General features: G+C 49.1%; 1 protein-coding gene across 1 annotated transcript in view; it reads left to right on the top strand.

Annotated features, from left to right (window-relative positions):
- Positions 1–22,664, top strand: part of LOC125954574 (uncharacterized) — a 46,160-nt gene continuing 23,496 nt past the window's right edge. The window contains exon 1 of the mRNA XM_049684988.1: positions 1–606. The gene's annotated coding sequence lies outside the window, so the exon portion shown is untranslated. The remainder of the gene's footprint in view (positions 607–22,664) is intronic.

Genomic DNA, 22,664 nt, shown 5'->3' with positions numbered 1-22,664 from the left:
CTTCTCTCTCGACTCTCGGCGGACGCGGACGTGTTTTTCCGTAAATTCGTTGTTTTTAAGTGAGTTTCGAAGCGATTTAGCGAGTTTCAGTGAAACCGTCGTGGAATTTTGAGTTTCCGTTTCTCGTACTCCATTCGTGTCCAATATATATTTTTGTGTTTCCTGTTCCGATATAAAACGGCAAAGGAGTTATCGCCAGAATTTATGGAGTTCTGTGAAATTATCGTATAAAATGAAGAAGGAATCGAATTGAATGGAAAGTGCCCCCGTTGCCGGCGGAAAACTCCAGTAATCCTCAGTGAAGTTTGATTGTGTTGTGGTAAAAGTTTCGTGAAAAGAGAGTGAATTGTGAAATACAGCAGCCCAAAACGGTGGCCGTAGTGAAAATTGTGTTTGTTGCACAACCGGAGAGTTAAAGTGTTCCAGCAGAATACGGTGAAGAAGCTAAAGTGCCTGCACCTTTTAGGCCGGTCCGAGGCAGAAAAGGATCTCGAGGGGAAAAATCTAGAACCGTGAACCGAGAACCGAGCTACCAGCAGCTGCCACCGGGTCGTTCATGAATCGACCTCAAGGTCCCCGGAAGGCACAAGGTTCTTCTGGCAAAAGGTAAGAAAGAGGCTGCTGGTGCTACTGCTGCTGATAGAGAGTGCGTTTCCCTTTGCGTTTCCCTTTTTTGCCAAAATTCGCTACCATGGTTACCACGGCAAAGGGCCGTCCGTTGCGCAGAAACCAAACTCCGAGGCCACAATACGGGATCCCTTCGCCAGCAGCAGCAGCTGTTGCAAGGACGAACGGCTTTGGGCTGAAGGACGTTCCAGCTCTTTTGTTTGTCTCTTCGGGCGTTCGTCTCCCTTCCTGTTGATTGCTTTCGCTTCACTTTGCTGGGCCACGGATGCTCTGTTTGGTTATTGGTTTTCCAAACTGTTTTATTAGAAGGGATATAATGTTTCAATAAATAAAATCGCAAAGTTGTGATATTTATTTTAACATCAAAAACCATTAAAAAAAATCCCAAAATTCTCGTGAAAACATGTGTTTCTATGTGTTGGCACCACGGTTGCGATCCATTTCCCTCGAGTGACCCTAGCGTGTTTCGATGGTAACGACAGGAAGGGGTCCTACCAGGCGTTTGTGACGGTGACAAATGTTGTTAGCAACCCGTCCGTACGGGACAAAGTTTCACCACGACGAAGAGGGAGGGAGTTAGAACACCAGTTTGGTCCTTTACTTATCACCACCACCCGCACCGTGGTCCACCGTGAAATGGTGGATCGATAAACAACTTCGCGAAGAAAAGTGACAATCGGAAGCGACTGCGGCAAGGAAAGGTCCTTGGGTGGAAAACTTTCAACCAAAATGATGACATTATGTTACCCAACTTGCTGCGATTGCCATTGTCCAAAATGGGAAAGAACGACGACGACGACGACGACACACAACTTTGTCATTCTTGTGTGCCCTCGGTGGGCAAGCCCCTTTGCCGACAGCCCGCAGCGCACGCAACGTTGACGAATGTCATGCCGGATGCACACGAAACACGGCCACCACGGAACGAGGGGATTTACATCGGATAAATCACGCGCCCCGGTTTTGCTACGGATTCCCACCGCACCAGCACCTGTGCTGGCTGGCTGGCTGGCCGGGCGTCAGAACCGTAGACGTTCGCACAAATCGATCGCAGCCCCGCACAACAACGCGAAACGTGCTGGAGAATGCATTCAACGGTTGATTGAGTTTCTGGGACGGTAACACAGAGAGAGCAAGGGAGAGAGAGAGGCAGAGAGAGACTTCCGGCCTGCTGGTGCTGGTGCTGGTGCCGGAAGAAGCGCTCGGAGGTGGTGAAACGATTCCGTGGTTCGGTGGCCAACCCCCCCCCCCCCCTCTCACGGCTGACAGATGGGTGCGTGCGTCGGTAATTGTGAATCGATCCGATGCTACCTTTAATGCTGGCCAAAACACTCCTCTCCTTCAATGCGGAGTTCAATGATTCGATGGCGCCGACAGCGGCCAGTGCAGCACCGTTAGCGGAGATCGAACATGCCGTTGTGCCGTTCCTAGCGGCCTCTTGTTTTCTCCTAATCCCCCCCCCCCCCCCCGGGGGGGAAGCGAAGTTTTGTTTGATTTTTAAGTCCATCCGGCGCCACCTGTAGCGAAGGCGGCTGCAGTGAGAGGTGCTTTAGGTGAAGAAGAGAGGAGAGAAGGGGGTGCGGTGTACTGGTTCAAGAACGTTCGCACAGCAAGTGGTCTCAAGCTCAACAGCCAAGGCGCACCCGGTTTCATGTTACAGCTAAGCATCCACCTTTCGAGTGGATGCAGTGGGCTTTTGGGGATCGCCAGCAGAGGGGGGAAGGGGTCCGGTGCGGTGAGAAGGATGGTCAGCAGGGGCATCATCGTCAAGGGCGTTGGCAGACGTACCGAGGCGTGCTGCCCACCGATATCTGATCCGACAGCCGGTGGTTGATGTTACCGCAAAACCGCACAATAGTGCTAACCGATGGCGGAAAGCGTGCCAAGGAAGGTGGAAAGGGGAGGGCCAGGGGTTCGGATGAAACGCGTCGCGTCGCACACTACCGAACGTCATCACGTCGGGGAATTGCGTGTTTTGTTAAAATCACAAAAACCCACTTTTGATGCATCTCTGGATGTTGCAAAAGTGCACAATAGAACGCACGCACACATGCACAATGTGTGTGCAGCCTGCAAAAGCCATCATCTCATTCTGGAATAGTTGATTGGAAAAACAAATTTATGTTACCACCTCATCCGGGTGGGGTATCGGTTTTTCACTCCCACGTCACGCATCGTTTCGTATGCAGCTCATCGGCATCGTAACAATATCATTTGATGTCACGCCAAGCCGGCATCTTTTGCGAGAGGACATAGTGAAGCATCCCCTGGTATCCCTATAGTCCTCCCACAACCACATAGAAGTGCTCGCATCCATCCTCTCCTGGTGGGTGGCGCCGTGCAAATACTTCAAATAGACGAAGAGGCGCACTTATGGCGGCACTGGGTAGGGTGTGCTGTGTGCTATAAATAGAAGGCTGACGACGATGATCCAAGGATGGGTGCATTATGATGAGCTTTGTGGGGCGTGGGAAGGGTTATCCTGATCTGGTCCTGGAGTGAGAGACAGCAAAGCAACCCTGTACCGAGCATAATGTGTAATGTCTGGTAGCACCATAAAGTGGCCATAACATGTTGACACTTTTTATGATTTCGCTCCTTTTGTACGATCGTGCCCCAAGTGGTGGTCACCTTAATTATGCAAATCAGATACAAGCAGAAAATGGAAAACCCTCCAGCTGGAGTACTAGCCGCAGTGATGGCCATCATCATGATGTCGTTCGGCAACTCTGGCCTGGTCAGGTGTTGGTGTGGAGTTTGTAAATAGCAAAAAAACGGGGGCCGAGTGTGGGTAGGGGTCCCCCTCCCTACGGTCAGGGTCAATTGGGACGAGTTGTTACTTGTTGTTAGTTTGAAAATGCTTTCCGTCAGCAACATCGGAACATGCACCATTTTGCTTTCTCGGCGCTAATGCGGTTCAGACGAGGCGGTGAGTTGTAGGTTTTGAGTTCCATGGCCACGGTCGCCGCAGGCTTCCCACAGAACGGACTAATGTTTTGCAATGTTATTTCTAGCTAGCGCTTCTCGTGGCTGGCCAGTGGAAAGGAGTTTCGTAAAATCGATATCCACTCCACCCTCTGGTCGTTGTTCGAACGGTGTTATCATAGGAGAAGGAAAGGGAGGGGGACGGGGAGGATGCTTTCTTCCTCTTTTCGACTAGTGTAGCCCAGTCATGGTTGTGCAATCTAAAATGGGAATTTTTGCTTTTAATTTCCTTCGCTATCGTGTTTGCTGGCCACATTATTTGCTCAATCGAGTACAAGCTGGGACCATGGACCAATGGAGAACTTTTACTCGATGTTCCGCTCAGTGGCAGATGATGTCTCTCTTATGACTTTCAGTCTGGGGGAGCGAGAAATTGCAATAATTTATCCTGTACAAGTTTCCCTTTGCGATATTAAACTTTTCTTGAATTTGCAAATATCTGCTGTTAAATCTCCCAGCATGGCACCAAAATATTAAAACTAAATGAAAGATTGTTTAAATTTATATTAAATATTCTCGTTTAAAATGTTGTTGCCACAAATTGTGCTGTTAACTGGGCGAAATGGTTTCTTAAAATTAGTTTGTTTTAACGTTTATAAGTGACGATTTTATCGATTTGGAAGTTAACCATCGATCTTTTCATCGAACTATCGATTCAATGTGATTCGTAGGCAGAAACAGAATGCAATTATTGTATTCTTTATATCTGACGATACGATTAAAATTGAGGCATTTAATGCTCAAAGTGATAATAACGTAATGATACCAATATCAAACGATGTGAGGAAGAATTACATGACTAATAACATGAATAAATAAGCAAATATCTTTTTGAAACAGCGTACAAGTCATTTGATTGGTTTAGGAGTGATTAATGGCTCAAGATTGAAATGTGTTTAACACTACGAAAAAGAGAGCACTTATGGACAATGATTGTTCGTATGATTTTCAATTTAAATCTCGGCTCGCGATTTACCTACTCTATGTAAAATTAGTTTTACAAATACTTGTCCGACTGCTGCACATCGTTGGGTACCATGGTTAAGTTGATTTTCGCTTCGCTAGAGAACTACTTCCCGGAACTGTTTGTTGGTCTCGTCGGCAAGGACACGACGATCAGGTTCCATCGGCTAAATGTGAGAAGTTCTTTCCCTACATCCTCAACAAACACATAAACTGGTACGGCAGTAAATCGTCTCGTTTCCCCCCGTTAAAACACTAGAGAAGCTCGCAGTGGCTCTTCGAGCTGTGCCATCGATTCGTTTGAAATAGTCCGTGAAGCCGCATTCTTGTGCGCTCACTCTACGCACAACACCACCGTGCGTATTCGGTTTCGGCGATATCTATCTTTGGATTTGTACAAATTTGGAAGCCGCGGAGTTTCGCGAATCTTTCGCGGATGAGACCGCTAGACCGGTAGACCGTCCGATTGTATCAGCCTTGCAAGGTCGTTGCCTAAAATTAATTCCTCATTAGACCAACGCGGACCTGCAAACGTGGCTACCAGTAGCACCAGCTCGTGTATATCTTCGGCCTTGTCGAAGTTCGTTGCCTTTCAGCAACTGCTCAGCAACTGCTCCTCACATTTTTAAGGCTTAGAGCATCAAAAGTACATTTTTGATGCCTTTTTGGATACATTCGTTTTTGATACTTTTCGTTCGTAAGTACATAGACTTGCACGGCTGCAATTGCATCGTCGTAGATCAAGTATCAAGTAGTGCTGAGTAGTGCGTCGTGGTGAGCGTCGCTGTCACGAGACCGTTCAACAAACACGTTTTACGTTCGCTTCCAACGCCTGTGGAGGACAGCTTGTTGTAGCATCTTCCATAAATGGTATGAAGTGGCCGTCTGGGTCGCCTGGTTTCGTCCTGTACGTCCGTGTGCCCCATTCGTCGCCCCGGACATGTTATGGCAAAGTGAGTGTGTTCAGTCGAGCGTTGAGCTTTGCCATCGAAATGGGAAACTGCAATGACCTGAGGTAATTTCAGGTGTTGGGCAATTACGGCGAATATATTCATACATTAAGTGATGAAGTTGAAAGGCCTTTAAATCTATTCGTTCTTTTATACCTTTTTTAATATCTGATATTTTGTAAATTATCTTAACGCATATTTTTAGCTATTTGTAACGCACTCAAAGAGAATAGAAAACGAAATCCAAATGAAGCAATTCAGAATTGAAACACTATTACGATTAAAGTCCATTCAAGGGGAGATAACTGACCATTAATTCCAGATTATTTTTGTAACACTGAATAAGCAGCATAAAAAATGATGACACATGAGGTCAACAGATGTTGGAACGTTGTTCTCATGCTACTGCTGTGCTGATGGCTGGTAGTCGTTAAATTCCTGCACATGCCTAGTGGTTCTTTTCTTATCATGGTGTATGCTTATTTTTTGCTGCGAGTTCCTGCTTCCTTTTTCGAACTCAACACATGCCTTCGATTGTGCGGACGCTATCAACAGCCAGCCTGATATGGCTGGCCTCGTATCAGTGTGGCTGACGAAAGCGACAAGGAACAGGCGATGTTGCGGTACTACATCGTTCGTTAGCCACTGCATTTGAATAGAAAATAGCATTCAATGAGTCATCAAGTGTCGTATCAACAGCGAGTGGCCATTTGAGAGCAAAAAGAAGCGAAACTGACTTCGAACCTCTCGCTGCAATGTAACAGAAAAGGCGCGTTCACTTGGTCGTCGTTTGAAACCGTTAGAGTGATGGTGTGTGCTGCCTGCTGGCGGTTAGTTTTACCATTTAAAGAAACACGATCCACACTAGGGAGTACCGCTTCTAATTCAAGCTTCGTGGTCCGTTGCCGATCCGTTGCAGACAATGTTGCCCCGTGGGCAGGAGGATCGAGGAAAGAAGTTCATGGAAATCCTTCGTAGACGATATGATGACTTTGCTGACATTTTATTCTAGCTCTAGTTCCGGGAAACTTGTCATCATCGTGATGAAGTGGAACATCATTTTTATGAGTAGGAAGTGCTGCATTCGCTATGGGTCTCATCGTGTGCATTCGATGCAGTCCATTTTGATGATTTCTTAAGACATAAAACACAAACAGTGGCCAGAATATTTTTAAAAGACCCTTTTACCGGTATCTGTGATGTCTGTGCGTGTCTCTAAAATGGACCGTTTATAGAGTCGTTTGACGGTAGCACCAGAGTTTGACGGGAGCTCGGAAGTTCCCTTGTAAACCCATTAGAAAGCAACAAAACATAAATCAACAAAATCTACTGCCAGTGTGCCGGATCTGTTCCCCGCGTCACGAGTCGCTTCATTCACGTGTTCTTTGCCTTTAGTTGGAGGTTGCAGGTCTGCTTGTCTGCTTGTATCACATTGGCCAGAACTTCTCTGCGTGTCTTCTGTTGCGCTTCCCAGTAGCAGCGGATGGATGGATTGTTGGCGGCTTGAGACAGTTTTCTGTTTTATGCTTCGATCGTCACTAATTTATTAGCCCGGGAGGCAGTGCTCTAGAATCGGTTGGACGTATTAAAAAGAGTATATTTCAACCGCCTTAGGAGGACGGTTCATTGGATTAGAATGGATCCGCTGTCTGTTCTTTCGGTCCCGGTTGACAGGCTTTCCGGCCTGCCACGGGAGTGGCTCGCAGGATTTAATGAATATAGATGGTGTGCTGATCATCGCAGAGTAGTTCCAGGAATATACGCCACATCCTTATGGATGCTTCTGGTGTAGGAAACGCTCTACATTGTTGATTACAATTGTTGATTAATGAAACAAGAGCAGAGACAGCGAGACAGAGCATGGAGTGACGCTCTTCTGCAGTCAGTTTCAGGAATTTGCGATGTAATCCTGCAAAATAAAGCGTACCCCCGTACCGTTGCATGAAAGATGGATGGCAAGGCTGGCCAGAAACGCCGGTCCTAAATCAATTATGGGCACAGTAGAGCTGGCTAGTGGCGACTGCGGTTTGCGATATCGATCACTCGCGCACTCACGTCGTCGTTGGAGCTGTGGTTGAGGGGAAGACAGGGTTGGTGGTCGGTGCAGCGACCGCCCGGGAAAAGCGACCTCTCGGAAGGCCTAGAATGCAGTCTCGATGGGATGTGGTACTGCTGGGAAACGGGAAATAGTTGCGATCCAATTAATGCCTCATCAATATCAATTTGATTGACTGACTTTCGCCTGCCGGATCATGCTGCTAGTTGCAACCGTTCGAGTGCACGAACGAGCATCATTAGGTTTTGAAATGCTATAATCCTGTCCTCATCCCCAAGGGGGCTCCAATGGAACGAGTTGCATTTGTCAATGCGCTCGCATCGAGCACTCGAGCAACATAAAGAATTTGGACATCAACGGCGCGTGAAATGGGACAGAGTATCGAGAGTTTATCTGATCAACAATCAACGATCAGTCAATATTTTGCTTCGTGAGTCGGAGTTGGCGATCGGATTCGATCCACAGAACAGAACAGCTCAACGACGGCCCCAATACTATACCATCTTAACACCGATTTCGACACGAAATTGAATGCTCTGTTTGGATGCAGCAGTGAAGCCAAAACACCACTTCTCTGAATTGTAACTGCAAATCGATGTTCCAATGTTTAATGTTCTTCTCTTTACCCCTTCTCCTTTCCTTTTCCCGGCTTTTTTAGGTAAGCAAACAACCCGGACGGACAACTGACGATGGCCACGGCAGCATCGTAGGATTCTAGCGAGCGCAATGGAACGGATTACGATGTTGTTGCCGATGCTCGTGCACTCTCGCAGACAAGCGGGCCCGTGTTCTACATTTCGATCCGGCCAGATCACGATCGTCGTCGTGATGATTGCGTACTCGCCCGTAACTTTTGGGGCCCGTTTTCGCATCTCGCACCATCTCATCAACATCGAAACGAACGAATGAACGAACCGAACGAAAGAGCGGATTGCATCACTGGCGGCAACAGCAGCATGATTATCCATCAATGACTCCTCCCCGAGCCAGGTCACTTGGGGGGCTTTTAAAGTGTAACCAAGAAGGGGCGGGGCACCCCCCGGGCAGGTTTTCCATTTCACACGCACTTCCTACAACAAGCGAATCGATGGCCGCTACTCTCAGTGTCCGTTTCTTCGACCGTCCGGAGGGATTGCGTCCGTGCGTGCGTGTTGATGTTTTGTTTCCGGCGAGTTGTTTGTTTTGGGCTGTGGTCCCCCCTCCACCGGAGCAGCATTAACTGTGCATTTTGGGTTTCCGCGGCTCACGCGATGATGTGGTTGCTCGCAACTGATAATGATGATTGCAAGCGTGCCTCTCGTTGCGTTCTCTACGCGATGAGCTGCTGCTGCTTTTATCACTCTCATTTCAACGTCAGCCTCACTCTCATTTTCTCATTGCATTCCGTTCCGTGTGCCACGGTGGAAAATGCTACTTTAATGAACCCATGACGACGATGACCAGCAGCAGCAACCGCTCCGAGTTATGCAATCTACCTCTTTCGGTCAGCCGCCCCCCTGGGGAGTGGTGGGATGACAATCGTAACGTCGCGCGTGATGGTGCAGAACACACTCACGTTCGAAAGCGAAGAAGGAAAATTTGGAAGCATCCCTCCGAACCGCACGAAGGCGACGAAGGGTGAGGGATGCCGCGGTTGGCAATACGGTTGCACCCCATTAAGCTGTCGCCCGACAATATCGACAACGGTGGCGCGAATGTGAAGGGTTGAGATTTCCTTTTGTATCGCTTCCGCAAGATCTACGAATGCAACGGTGATGGTGGTTTGGATCGACCAATTGCCACTGAAAGCGACCGCTAATGAGACTCTCGATACAGCTGGTGGTTGCCGATCCGGTTCGATTGTTCAATTTGTGCCCAAATTGGCCCAAAAACTGGGAAGGGCCGTCATTCGTGATTGTGGGTACCGCTGGCAGACCATCAGATGATAACACGCCGATGGCAGCTCGAGTGTCCTCTATTATGTCGAACTGGATTTGACGACGAGCGCGCGCCAGAGAGAGTGAGAGAGGGATCCAATTGTGACGAGTTATGCTTTCATGAGCCCGATCTGCCCGATCGGGGTTGGTCAATCATTCATTCCCTTCTCTGTTTGACCCTCACCTGGGGCACTGGAAATTTCCCGCCTTCACCAACGAATCCGGTCCGATCCTGAGATACACTGAGATTTGTCCGGAGCACACGAGGGTGTTATGTACTGCTTTCACACCCCAACCGCGCGACCGATTGTGATGCAATTTTTATGTCCGTAGCTCTAGCTCTAGGCGAGACGAGACCAGCTTGATTGTGATAGCTGATGCGAAGAGAGTGGTCCGGTCGAACGGCAGGTGGATTGGCCATTTGTTTTGCTGCATTTTTATCTATGTTGATCGCCGGTCGGTGAGTCGCCGAAAATGTATGTCGAAAGCCCGGTGGCACCGGAGGCTTAGACTGGCGACCGCAACGGCCAGGTTTGGAGGATTTGGGAGTGAAGGAAAAGCATTTTTAATCAAAAAGGTGTGAAAACTGGCCCCGCCGGTGTCGTGGTGGCGCCTTACACAAGGTGCTGTGGTTGGTTTCAATTTAAAAGACGCTCACACACCTTGTCGGTTATGAATTTTCCTCATTCATTCATTCATTGCCTCGGGGAATGCTGGCCACAGACCACAAGACGGGCAAGAAAATCATTTCGCTGGTTCAGGGTGTGTGTTTTGGGTGTTTCATCAAATAACAAATCGCATTCCAGTTGACAATACAATCCGTTTTCGGTTTTGAAATCGTTTCACAACGTTTACGAAGAGCTGCAGCTCTGTATCTGTTGAAGGTTTTCGTTGCTCAATACGAATTAACCTAAAGCCCCGGTGTAGAAGTCTTTTGAAAAATTGCCGCATGACACTTGACAGCTTCATAATGCTTTATTCTAGTAGCCATTGGAAAAATAAAAATAAAAGTTGACAATAGCCAAAGCACGCCACAGGGAAAAACGATGTTCACAAAACATCAATCCATCCGCGCACAAGATTGCCATTTGGTGTGTTGCCGATGGGCCGCGACTGGCCGGCCTATCTGCTGCGCTTAAGTGAGGGTCTTATTATCCACTTAAACGCGCGCCACCACGCCACGAGGTTAACTCGCGACTCGCCAAACGCCAAACGCCAACCGCCTAGCAGCAGTGGAGCACATATGGCCCTCCGCTAAGCCGATGCTGCTTTATGCTTGAAACAACTTTCCCGTCCGCGAGAACGTGGAGAGGGTGTTCTGGCTGGTTGGTTCGCTGGCTGGCGCAGCGAGATACATGCGTTCTGTGCGCATTCGTTCTGCTGGCTGCCAGACTTTGATATCCAGACAGCGTCGAACTGCACCCCCTTCGTCCCCGCACCCAGCACCAAGACAGTGAAGCGAATCTCATCGTTGTTTGTTGGCCATGTTGGCCAGTTGCGCGTGTTTGTGTATGCTTCATCAAGCGCATAAACATCGCTCTGGGAGGCAGAACTCCGCGAAACTGAAGTATGGGAATACAAATAGCTCGCTAAAAGGAGGCTTCTTGTTGATTTGTTCTGACTCTCGTTCGGATGGGGTTTGCCTTAAAAACGTGGACTCAAATTTGGTGTTTTAAACTACGAAATGCATAATCACACAATCCGGTCAGGCCATTCCTGCACGGTAGAAACCTCGAGTAAAAGGCCAGCATTTCTCACGCGCAGATCACACGGAAGCGTCGCTTGTCTTGTGTCGGTTGCAACGTGTGAAGCGTTAATATGGTTTATGCGCTTCGTCTCGTCTCAGAAGCGAAATGTTCTCAGCAGTTTCTTCCTTCGCTCGCACACGGTAGGAGATACGCGGGATACCGAGGACCCGGGGCGAGAAGGTTATTATTTATAAATATTCATGCTCGTGTTTACGTTGCATCGTGCTCGCACGACGACTGCGACGATGATGGTGATGATGATGACGATGCTGAGATGATGATGGTACGGTGCAGAAGATGCATCGTAGATGGCTGGGAGAAGCAACGAGCATAGAATGCGTTCAACTTATGAGGCAGAAGATCCACGGAAAGACGAACCACTTTTGGACCCCCCTCTCATATCGGGACTGCCTTTTTCATGCCTTTTTATGGTCGCTGTGACGCGCGCACGACGCGTGTAGCTGTGTTGTGGATACATCATCATGGTTTGCATGTGGGAATGTGCGTTACGCGAGCTGCGCTGATAGCTGATGCCAGTGTGCGCTCATCCCGGACGATTGCATTCACGCAGATTGCCTCCGGAAGATCGGCAGGGGCGGCACGGCACGGCACGCCATGACAACACGAGCACGCTTCCCGCCTGTTCTTGTCTGTTCCAGCTCCTTGCTGACGGTAATGATGGCATAAGGCGATGCTGAGACGATGATGCTGATGGTTTCTTATATGCGCGCTCACGCTACGGCGCATTAGAATGGAACGATTGGTAGCGGACGCAGCCTTTCCTTTCCGAAGCCAAATTACCTCCCCGCAATAAAGCCTTTTCCTGTGCTTCAGTGGGAGAAGAAACAGAACTGCATCGTTAGAACCTATAAATGAATGTTTAATTTAATTAGCCTGGCGTAACCTCGTACCAACATCGCCCATCAGCTCCTACTGCCGGCCTATCCCCCGGGGGACGAGCTTCTCGAAGTAATAATGATGGTCCGATGGCCACACTGCACTGTGGCCGCGGTGCACTTGGGTGGTTTTCGGTGGGGGGCGGTATAAACAACGCCCCAGTGCAGCCGGCAATAGGCCCAGTCGGTCTATTATTAGGCCACGGGAGGCGCATTTTTATGAGGTTATGGTCGCACTGTTCTCGTTGCTGCAGGACAGACGGATGGACGCAGGAAGCCCTTAAATGGAGGGAGATGCCACTGCAGCTTGACGTCAGGAGTAGAGGAATGGTGGAATGACAGCGAGAGTTCCATCGGTGATATGAGTTATGGTGGAGATGGCACTTCCGGACGGAAAGTATCTGCTTGACCGGAGCGTTCGTAATTGGCCCCGGGCTTTGCGCGTCAGGCTTTTACGCTTTTATCCAACATCTCGAGCGACTGTCTATATGCTCAACATAGCTTCTTCAGTTGCTACTACTTCATTGAGAGAATAGATACAGAGAGAGAGAGAGAGAGAGAGAGAGAGAGAGAGGGCGCCATATCTTATGGAGCACCTCTTGTTGCTGCTGCTGCTGCACGATGTTGGCGCCATAATTTATCGGAGCACCAAACTTGAAACCATAGTAGTTCCCGGGGGCGACCACGAACCAGAGTACTGCCGGGAGTGCTCACAAATTTCGGAAGACCGTGGGAGTTTTTAGGATCTCGAGTATGGGGCCCTTTGGATTCCCCAATTTTAGGCCCTTGAACGGTGCTAGCTAGTTCCAGATAAGGGGTGCCTCTTACCAGAGCGAACTAATTGAAGTGCTCCAAATGATTTACGAGGAATTATTGAATTGTTATTGGGAGACCAGGGCACGAATCGCACGAGTTACCGACTCCAGAACTCAGCAGCAGCTCAGTTGTGAATGATAAACGGTTTCCTCGTTTAGGAGCACGTGTACCGGTGAAGGAATAGGCCACTATCTTGGCATTAAACTGCGCTCGAAATTGTGTTTGATTACGCTTTATTACCTTTCCCGTCGAGCAAACATGAAACTTCCAACCACTAAAAATCCGATGCGCAACACTAATTGTGGAAGTGGCCACGGAAGACGACCTAAGGTGTGTGTGTGTGCACGTCGAGCCAAGGTACGCCAGTGAAAGTCCTACTCGCTAGTTTATGTTCATGAATCGTCTGCTGCACCTGCTGCTGCTGCTGCTGCTGCTGCTGCTGCTGGCATTGAGTGGCTTATTAGTGTCGAATCATAAAGCACATGTACGGCCGGTTGCTTATCGTGCCCTGCGCTGTTTGCTTCCCCCTTAAAGTCTTCCAAAAAACCCCAATCCATCTACTTCACTTTTGTGACCAATATAGACACTTGAACTTCTTTTGGGCAATGGACACCTCACCGAATCATACAATCTAGTTTCACGCTCTGGTTTACCTCTGGGAAGGGGTGGTGGTGTGTTTGTGTCTGGTCTACACACTGTTATTGCTATCAGTTTCACTTTTTGAGAGTGCGAGCTACTAGCGAGTGAGTTTCCGGCCGTGCGGCGAGGGTTGCCTCTAGTGTGAAACGAATTTCGGATCAACATGCGTCAGTCGACCTAAACGCTAACTTCCGGCAGAGAGACAGAGCGAGAGAGATACAAGAAGAGGAGGAAGTGAAGAAGGAGGACCATCACCATGCACCGTTTTGCGAAAGCTGTCTACACAAAATGCCACAGCAGGTAGCGAAATCAACCGACCATTGCGAGCGATCCAGACCGCCAAGTCCTCTTCCTTCTGCATGACGCATTCTAGCTGGCATATTCTCAAAGTCCAGCTACCTCACAGCGACCTTGACGCATGAATCCGCGAGACCATTCCGTGGACAACAACAGGTCTTTGCTGACAAGGGCCCTGATTGGTGGTCTGATCAATAATAGACTCTCGTGTTTTTGAAGGGCTTGAAGGACAAATTGATGCCCGTCGGTTCGGTGCGTGTTTGGTGGTTCTGTGGTTTTGACCAGCGACCGAACAACGAGGCTCCACAAATGTGAGAGGAGAACATAAAATGGAGCGAAAGGCAAAATAGGGAAAAGATGCGAGACTTGATTTCGTCGTGGACGACCAAAACGTATCGATTTACGCGCAGTACGTGACATGGCAGAGGAGCAGCAGGCAGCAAGCAAGCAAGCAAGCAAGCAAGTAGGTCATCCGAGACACACGTCTTGTGAAAAAGGAAAACGGAGAGGACGGAGCGATTGAACCTACCCCAAGAGCCCACGGGTGCTCCCGTTCCCGATCCGCTGTATTTCGCTAAATGGCGTCCGCTTGACCAACGATCGGCATCTGTGGCGAGATGTGGGGCGAGAGAGCCGACGGTTCGCTGTTGACTGTGGCGCGGAGTGAGGCTGTAAGGGGGGGTTTCCCCGAGACGCCGTGTCTGTTGTCTGGCGCGGTGTGAAATCAATTATCACAAAATGCGCGCGCGTGCAACTGACGGCGGCCCAGGGCTCGTGATTGGAATACCCTCGCCGGAGAGTGAAGTCGTTGGCATTTATTTATCTGCTTCTGCTGTTGCTGCTGCTGCTGGATGGGATGCCCTTCACATGCTAGCATGGTGCCACCGTTTGGCCTTATTTTTCGCTGTCCAGGCCCCACAGCAGGGGAGGTCGTCGCCAGGTTGTGATGCCAGGTCGGCTCTTTCGGCCAACCGAGATTGATCACTGGCTCACGGAAGAAAGTTGGACGAAAATAGTTCGACCGTCCGTTGGGCCGGCACCCCGTCGGCTTGTCCGTGATGCGAACGCAACACTGTTGTTGGATCAATCGTGCAATCCTTCCAGTCGCTCTGCAGTGCAGCAGTGTCTTGCGGGCTGCAAGAAAGCGGATCAAAGCGGCTCCAGGTTGTGGCTTAAGAAAGGCTTGATTAACATTAGCAATTAATGACAGCATGAGCATATGGCTTGTCTTCGCTGTTGATGCTCCTCGATCGAGTTGAATTTACACTTCAAACGATGCTTTGGCTCATTGAATTTGATATTTTTGGACGCACCATTCGGTCATATTTGATCCTCGCATGCTAAATTGCATCCTTGTTCACGATTCTTCAAAAGTTGCCACAGATTGTGAAATCGAAAACGAAATCGAATTACATGTAAGTGAATCATTGCAAATGGATCGCAACTCTGGATCGCGAGTCTATCAACTTCCCGGACGTCTATTTTCCACCGCCTATTTCGGAAAGCGCAAACTCTTTCGCAAGAAGTCGAGACGCGAGACGCGAGAATGTCAGCTCACAGCAACCACAAACGCGGATTGCGTGACATTTCATAACCCTACGCCAGCGCCAGCGCCAGCACGCCGAAGAAGAACCGATGTTGCGGTATCGCGAAACGGGTTTTCGTTGCGTTTTCGGCGCATTCCTGTTCGCATTCCAGAGTGAATCTAGCAGGAACTTGGCTCACGCGCACACGTAAATGTTGCTGTTGGTAGAAGCAGAATGCGCATCATTAGAACGATCCTCAGTGTGTCCATTCTGCTCTCTCTTTCTCGCTTGCTCGCTCGCTCGCTCGTTTGATGGTCTGCTCCCCAGCATGCATGTTTGATGGGCATGCTACAGGCGGGCGACTATAGAGCAACACCGCCAGCACACCGGGCGTCGTGTGTGTAGCGTTGTGCGCCGGCCTACGCCCGCGACGAGAACCCAGATTTATGCTGCGTGATGCGCGCGCTGAATGGTGTGTTTAGGGAACGCGGGTGAGTCTGCTCTGCTGCTCTGTTTTATGTTTGAGTGCGTTTTGGCATCGTTCCATCGGGGTGTTTGCTCGTCGCTCTCCCCTTGGTGCACCACCATCAGCACCCGGGGAGCGCTTGAAACGGACCGATATCTCGGTCAGCGCACCCCCCGCCCCCTGCCTGCGTGGTCAAATCTTTTTCTGGGTTTTCCATCTTTTTGTTTTTCCTCCTCTCGGTCGTGCAGGCGAGTTATGAAAATTTTAGTGGCCGACACAGCACCACTCTCTTACAGCGGGACAAAGAAAGGCACCAGACGCAAGCTGAGTGAGCTGTGTGAGCTGGTGGGGTCCATTTCAGGAGTGGGCCATGCTCGCACGTTATGCTAATCTCTTTAATCTCGGTGGATAACCCATAACAACACTGGAATGTGGATGTTCCGTTTCTAATATTGTCTAATTCCATTAGCAGATAGTCCGTTACGATCCCCGGCGTAGATGATACGATGGGTTTAGTGCGCATTAGTGAAACAATCGGTCGATAGGACGATTCGGAAGCATCAAACTGCAGTAATTGGCTTCTGAGCAAAGACCTATTCCCAAACCATTGGATGCTTCAGTTTAAAATATTTGACCTCGGTCGGCCGTGGTCTGATAAACAAGTCAATCGAGGCGTGATCCGAGTTTGTTGAAATGTTCGTCCAAGCAGCAGGTCCCCCCCAAAAACAAAAAGGTGATTGGAGACCGTGAAGACCCTCGCTCGTTGACTTCCTCACATGTGCGCGCGTCTTTATGAAACTTTATGCGAAATTGATTGAACATAAAATTCAACGCCTCAACCGGGAGAGGGGACCGACTGTTGCCGATAAGATTCACATTCCACCGAATCTGGTGACACATTTTTCACTCTCTGTGAACACTGTGAACGGCAAACTCTGAAGTGTGCGAGTGGTACCAGTCACCAAAAACCAAGCGAAGAGTAATTTGTCAATTTCTAGCAGACCTGCCTTGTAGCTACTGCAGTAGCTGGCTGGCGGCTATTAATACTGGTGCTGGTGTAAACATGAACAAATAGACAACATGATCGCGATGGTGGTGTGCTGTGTGGTGGAGTGGAAAAGGAGGTGGCCTTTTTCAGCATGCAAATTGCTTTATGTAAATAATCGAATCCACCACGCCACCGCGCGCATCCTCTTCGTTTGCAGCGCAGTGCAGTGACTTCGTGGCTTCCGCGTTTGAACCGCTGGTCGTTGAGGCACCGTACGTTGCATTGACGCTCCTTTCTAATTCCAATTATTTTATAATAGCTAACAAAGCAAATAGGAAAAAAAAGGTGGGGTAAGGAAGGCTGAAAGAGGTGTAGAAGAGTAGTATAGTATTTGAGCTTTAAACGGGCTTCTTGAGTGATGATGCGGTATTAGTGGGAGAAAATGATGGTAAATGATGTGTTCAATTAAGTCGCCTTTTAAACTAAGATGGATCCAATTCGGACGTGGCACTACGGTATGGTTAACATTTTTGCAACGAAATTATTTTGGCTGCTCTTGTTTGCCAATATGTTTTTATATACACTTTTTGGGGAATCTTTTTTTTTTTTTTTTTTTTAAATTTTACAAGCATAGTGGAATACATTATGTACGAACCTGGCAAAGACACCAGGAACAGTGTGGGACTCCCACCCACTAAACCACTCGCTTGGTTCCTGTTACCTCCCCTTCGCGGCTTTCCTCTTTCGAGATTACACACAAAGGAGAAGCAGTGCCAAGGCACTTGCACCAAGAAACAACCGTCTAAATCGACTTCTTTGGAATGATGATCCAAACCACCTACTTCATCATCCACAATCCCAGATTTCCCTCCCAAATTGCGACGTTTGTACCAAGGTACTTTAAAGAGCGGCTTCGGCCTAGGCCTATCCCCTCTCCCCATAGGGCCTCAAGATCGGCGCGGGGTGCCGAGTGTCCCTGATGGTCGTCCTAGGAACAATCATCTTCCTACCCTTGTGGTACCAAGTTGTGGTCGTTGACAGCCTGGTGTCTTTGGAATTCCCGCCATTCCAAGCACAGTCGCGTCATGACATGACCCACGCACCCACTTACCGCATCAAACGCCTCCTGGTTTCCGCACATCAGCGCCACGATGTTCTCCGGTCGGACCTCCTCCCTTGAGATCCCCCGTAGCCTGGCCCTGGCTTCGTCGAACCTGGGGCAGTGGAACAAGACGTGCTCCGGAGACTCCACGACCTCCACGCAAGCAGGGCACAGTGGCGAGGAGGCTCGCCCTATACGGTGGAGATATTCCCGGAAATAACCATGTCCCGTGAGGAACTGGGTTAGATGGAAGTTTAGCTCCCCGTAACCGCGCGATGTCCAGCATTCGATGACCGGGATCAGACGGTGCGTCCATCGTCCGCGCGCATCATTCTCCCACTCACGCTGCCAGCGCTCCATCGTCCTGCGCCTCGCGTCCGCGCGAATGCCCGCCCTTCCGCGGCCCGCGTAGCATTCCCTATCCTCCTCGACGAGGATCCCAACTGGGACCATGCCGGTTATCACACACACAGCCGCCAATGACACGGTGCTGAAGGACCCTGCCACCCGAATCGCAGTGAGTCGGTGGACCTGGTTTAGTAAAACCAGGTTGCTTTGTACACTTTTTGGGGAATCTGTAATAAATAATGTATCATATTCTGAACAAATCGTAGCGCAATAAAACACATCGTGTTCGAGACTATTTTTTTTTTTCTAGTTAAACAGGAATAAAAATGCAACTAAATCTGATAGTGAAACTAGAAGGTATCTAGCGTTAATACAACACCAAATACTATCTGTTATCTATTAGTTATTATTCTCTGGGCACGACAAACACTAGGCAAAGTCCGGAAATTAAATGATAGAAGGTATACAAACAACAGATCAACAATTCAAAACACTAAACATGAATTATGCATGCGTTTCCATACATTTCTTGGCAACTACTTTTGAGGAGAAAAATAGATGTCGCAATGAAGTGAATACAAAGTAATTAAAGAAATGGTGATATTCTTCTGACATTTTTGTAATTTTTAAAACAAAGAATTGCTGGAATAGCTGAAGCATACCCTGACCGCACTCTGCATCATTTGCTGGCACTGCATTTTGCTGCACTGCATTCCAACGGACAAGATATGAGCACCATGCACCATCCTTCATGTTTGGCTAGGATGACCTTTCCGTTTCGATTGTGACCAGCGCTTTTCACTGAAAACCTCCCGCAAACCACTCTCTTCCCCGTTGTGTTGCGTGCTTTACTATTTCCCTCACCATGCAAGTCACCAACACTTGCCGCCTGCCGGTGGCACCGCAAGGAAAGTGGCGTACGTCACTTGCGGCCAAATCTCTTCCGCCCATCATGTCACTACCGCTATTCACTGTCGTTTACCGGTGGTGGTGGTGGACGCTTTTCCAAGACCGTTTCCCCCCCGCTTCCAAGTAAACGGTCAACCGAGATAGTGGCGGACATCGAGCCGTAACCGCACCGGTGATGGCTTTCTTTAATTGTTGAATCCGTTGCTCTCCCTCTATCTCTCTTTCTCTCGCTCTATGTATTAGTGGCCAGCGGGAAAATGGCTCCAATGAGATGATTTCTTATTTCCAACGGAAAACCCCCGATGCAATTCCCTTCGCACACCACCGACCGACCAGTGTCCGCAGTCTGCAGTCATAAACAACGGTGTGAGGAAGCCACGCCGCTGCTGCTGCTGCTGCTGCTGCTGTCGCCTTGCTCCATTGTGGGTCTTTTTCGTTTTTTGGATAGATGAAGCAAAAAAAAATGTAGCAAATTAAGTGCAACACTGTGTGTGTGTCGGTGTGTGAGAGAGGGCGCACAGTGTGTTGGTTCATATTTCGGTTTTCCGTGCGAAACGGTTGACTGATTCCTTCGTTGCCAAGCGTGCGGCCGAAAACCCCCAAAAGCAACCGTAGCGTAATCGGTGCGAGAGCCAGAGCTAGGACGGCCGGCCGGCCGAGGCCTATAACTAGTCCAAACCGTTTCGGGGAGGTGACCACGCTCTCGAAACCGGCGAAAGGATCACGCGAAGCCACAATTTTCACAACTACGCACCATCTTCTTACGGCCAGGGGGCCCCTAAAACGTGTGGAGGATTTACTAATGGACTGCTGGACCTCTAGCGTAAGGAGGGAGGGTACAAGGTGAGGAGCAGCTAACACGAACCCACCAAAGGTAGTAGCCAGCTCTGTGGCAGGGGTCCGAAATTGGAAGTTACAAAAGGAATACCACGAGGAGCACAATGTAATGCGTATGTTAAAGCAAACGATCCATTGGTCCATTTGTCGACGAAGCGGCTCTTCTATTGAGTGTGTCGGCTGTTTAGAATGGACTTATGTCAACACCACTGTCACACGTCATAAATTCTGGCTGTTTTTCGGTGACCACAGCCGCGTACGGTTTATTAATTGTTGTTTTGTTTTTGTCAGCCTCGCACCACCAACTCGTGTTTGTCTAAACCTTTTAAGGCAGGCGCAGTGGTTTAGAACAATATTTTTTTGAGGTACTCGTTTGAAGTGACCGTGCTGGTTCCCAGGGGCATGACGCGACGGCCAATTCAAAGGAGTACAGTTATAGCCGGCTTTTAATGACAACTACAAGACCATTAGAGAGCCCTCTTCAAGGCATGTTGTCGCGTCCGAAAGACAACCATCTCGCGCCTAATTTGATGTACTAAACACAATTGGTCGTCGCTTAAGGAAGTGGCTCCACCGGTTTGTCCATCCGAATTCCATGCCACGAATTGTTAATGAACTCCCCCTTACCATCATGCATTATTACAACAAGGAACTGCGCTCGCGTGTGTCTTCTCAACCGCGCTACCGGCTCATTGATGCGGTTAAGAACTTCGACTTCGATAGAATACGAACGCAAACGCGGCAGTCAGCAATGATTGATGGTAGCGCATAAGTGGCTTCACTATATTTACTGCAAATGAACGAGGAGAGGATCGGTGGGTTGTGGGCCCAGTCTAAAGGCCCCATAAAGCCGCGTGATGCGGCGCATGGTACCGTGATGAACAATTTGTTTATGCAATTGGTGGTGCCTTGCGCTTGGCCAGCCAAGAAGCACTTCGCCGCTTCCGTCAAAACGGCCCAGTCCAGTATGCTGGTCGACGGAGAATTAATCAACCAAAGTGCGAAGCGGCATTTCCTGTGTTTATAGGCGGGTTTGGTCGCTACTCGGCACTCCGTTTTTCTGCCGTTGCGTGAAGCGTGTCTTCCACGCGAGTGTGCGGCATATTGGCCTTTGTAGTAGTTGAGTTTGACAAAAAACGAAAAGAAACCAGAAAAATCGACACCAAAGCATGCGCTGCTCCGGCTTGGTATTGTTGGCGAGTGCAATTGTGTAATCGTGACAATGCAGTAGCCCGCGTGCACGATGCTTTTGAATTGGACAGACCGTTCACCGGAAGGAAGTTCTGTGGCTGGCTAAGGACAGAGGCCCCGAGGCGAAGGGGGAGCGGGGGCTGCAACGAAAGTGTGTTGTGTGGATGTTTATATTTGCCGTTCCTTCTTTCCAACAGCTCGCGGTGTCCGGTGCAGTGTTGATGGTTCCGTTAAAGGGATGCAAATGTCCGAGGGAGGCAGCGAGAGCATATAAAAGTCATTGACTTCTGGTGGGTGCGGGAACTGCACTAAACCGCATCAAGCCATGTGGAAAGTGTTCTTTTAAGAAGCGTTATTGCTCTGGCACTAAATGGAATAAGGCCTCTCCGGGGAGGAGTGTTGATTCCAGCTTTTGGCAACCGTCTGCTGATGCTGGCAGCCGTAACGCTACAGAGAGAGACATCTTTGCAACGCTCGGCCATAGATATCCATGACCATCGTGCCATGAATGAAAGTGCCGTAGCCAATGGCACTTGCCAAGCCGTGATTGAAAAAAATCTCGAAAAGAAATCGCGTTTATGTGTCGCGTCGCCAGAGAGTCGCTCCTCGCATTGGTGACAAAAGCACTCGTTCGTTCGTTCGTCGCTCGCTCGCTTCATTTATGCAAATGCTAGCATTTGGCACTATGCACGTGGTGCGAGGTCTCACTCATCTCCCTGCAAATGCTCCACGTGCATGCCCAGGGTTTGGGGGCAATGTAAACACCAAACATGGATCCGGGAACGTCGGAGACGCAGAAAAGGAAGGCATAAACGTGACCACAATTAGCGGGAAAAACCCGAGCGCAGTTTCTCGCAGTGCAAGTGTTGCCGTTTGTAGCGGAAAACTGTTGAAGGTTGCACTAGCGTTTGAGGTTTATCGTTTACTTTACACCGAGTGTGCATTGTCGAGTTGAGTCTTTTTGTTGTGTTTTGTGAATCGTCGTTTTGTGTGTGAAAGTGTGCGCTTACAGAGGAACTTACAAGCGCATACTGCTAGCAACTATGCCGAAGTGAAGGGGGGAGGCTGTAAGAGATTAACTTTAGATGAGGAATCGACAAACGAGGAAAACTGCATGTTGACAGGAGACAAAAGCAATGTAACATCACGGTATCACGAGATGAAAAGCATTTCTAAACATAAATGAAACACGCTCCATTGTATGCCGCATGGCCATTCATGCGGCCGGGATCTCGATTCCGTCGCGGGTCTCTCTTGCGGGATGCGTGTTGAGCACGATTTCGATTTCAGGTTCGTGCAAACACCGTACAAGGATCGGCACGAATCTGGCGTCATTTAGCTACACTTTTCGACCCCAACGTGTATCGTGACTGGTGGAGCTAGAGCCTGGAGAAAGCCTTCACT

The sequence above is a fragment of the Anopheles darlingi genome, chromosome 3 (assembly GCF_943734745.1).
Source record: "Anopheles darlingi chromosome 3, idAnoDarlMG_H_01, whole genome shotgun sequence".
Taxonomy (NCBI): Eukaryota; Metazoa; Arthropoda; class Insecta; order Diptera; family Culicidae; genus Anopheles; species Anopheles darlingi.
The sequence above is the reverse complement of the archived record's forward strand: the minus strand, read 5'-3'. Positions and strand labels throughout refer to the sequence as shown.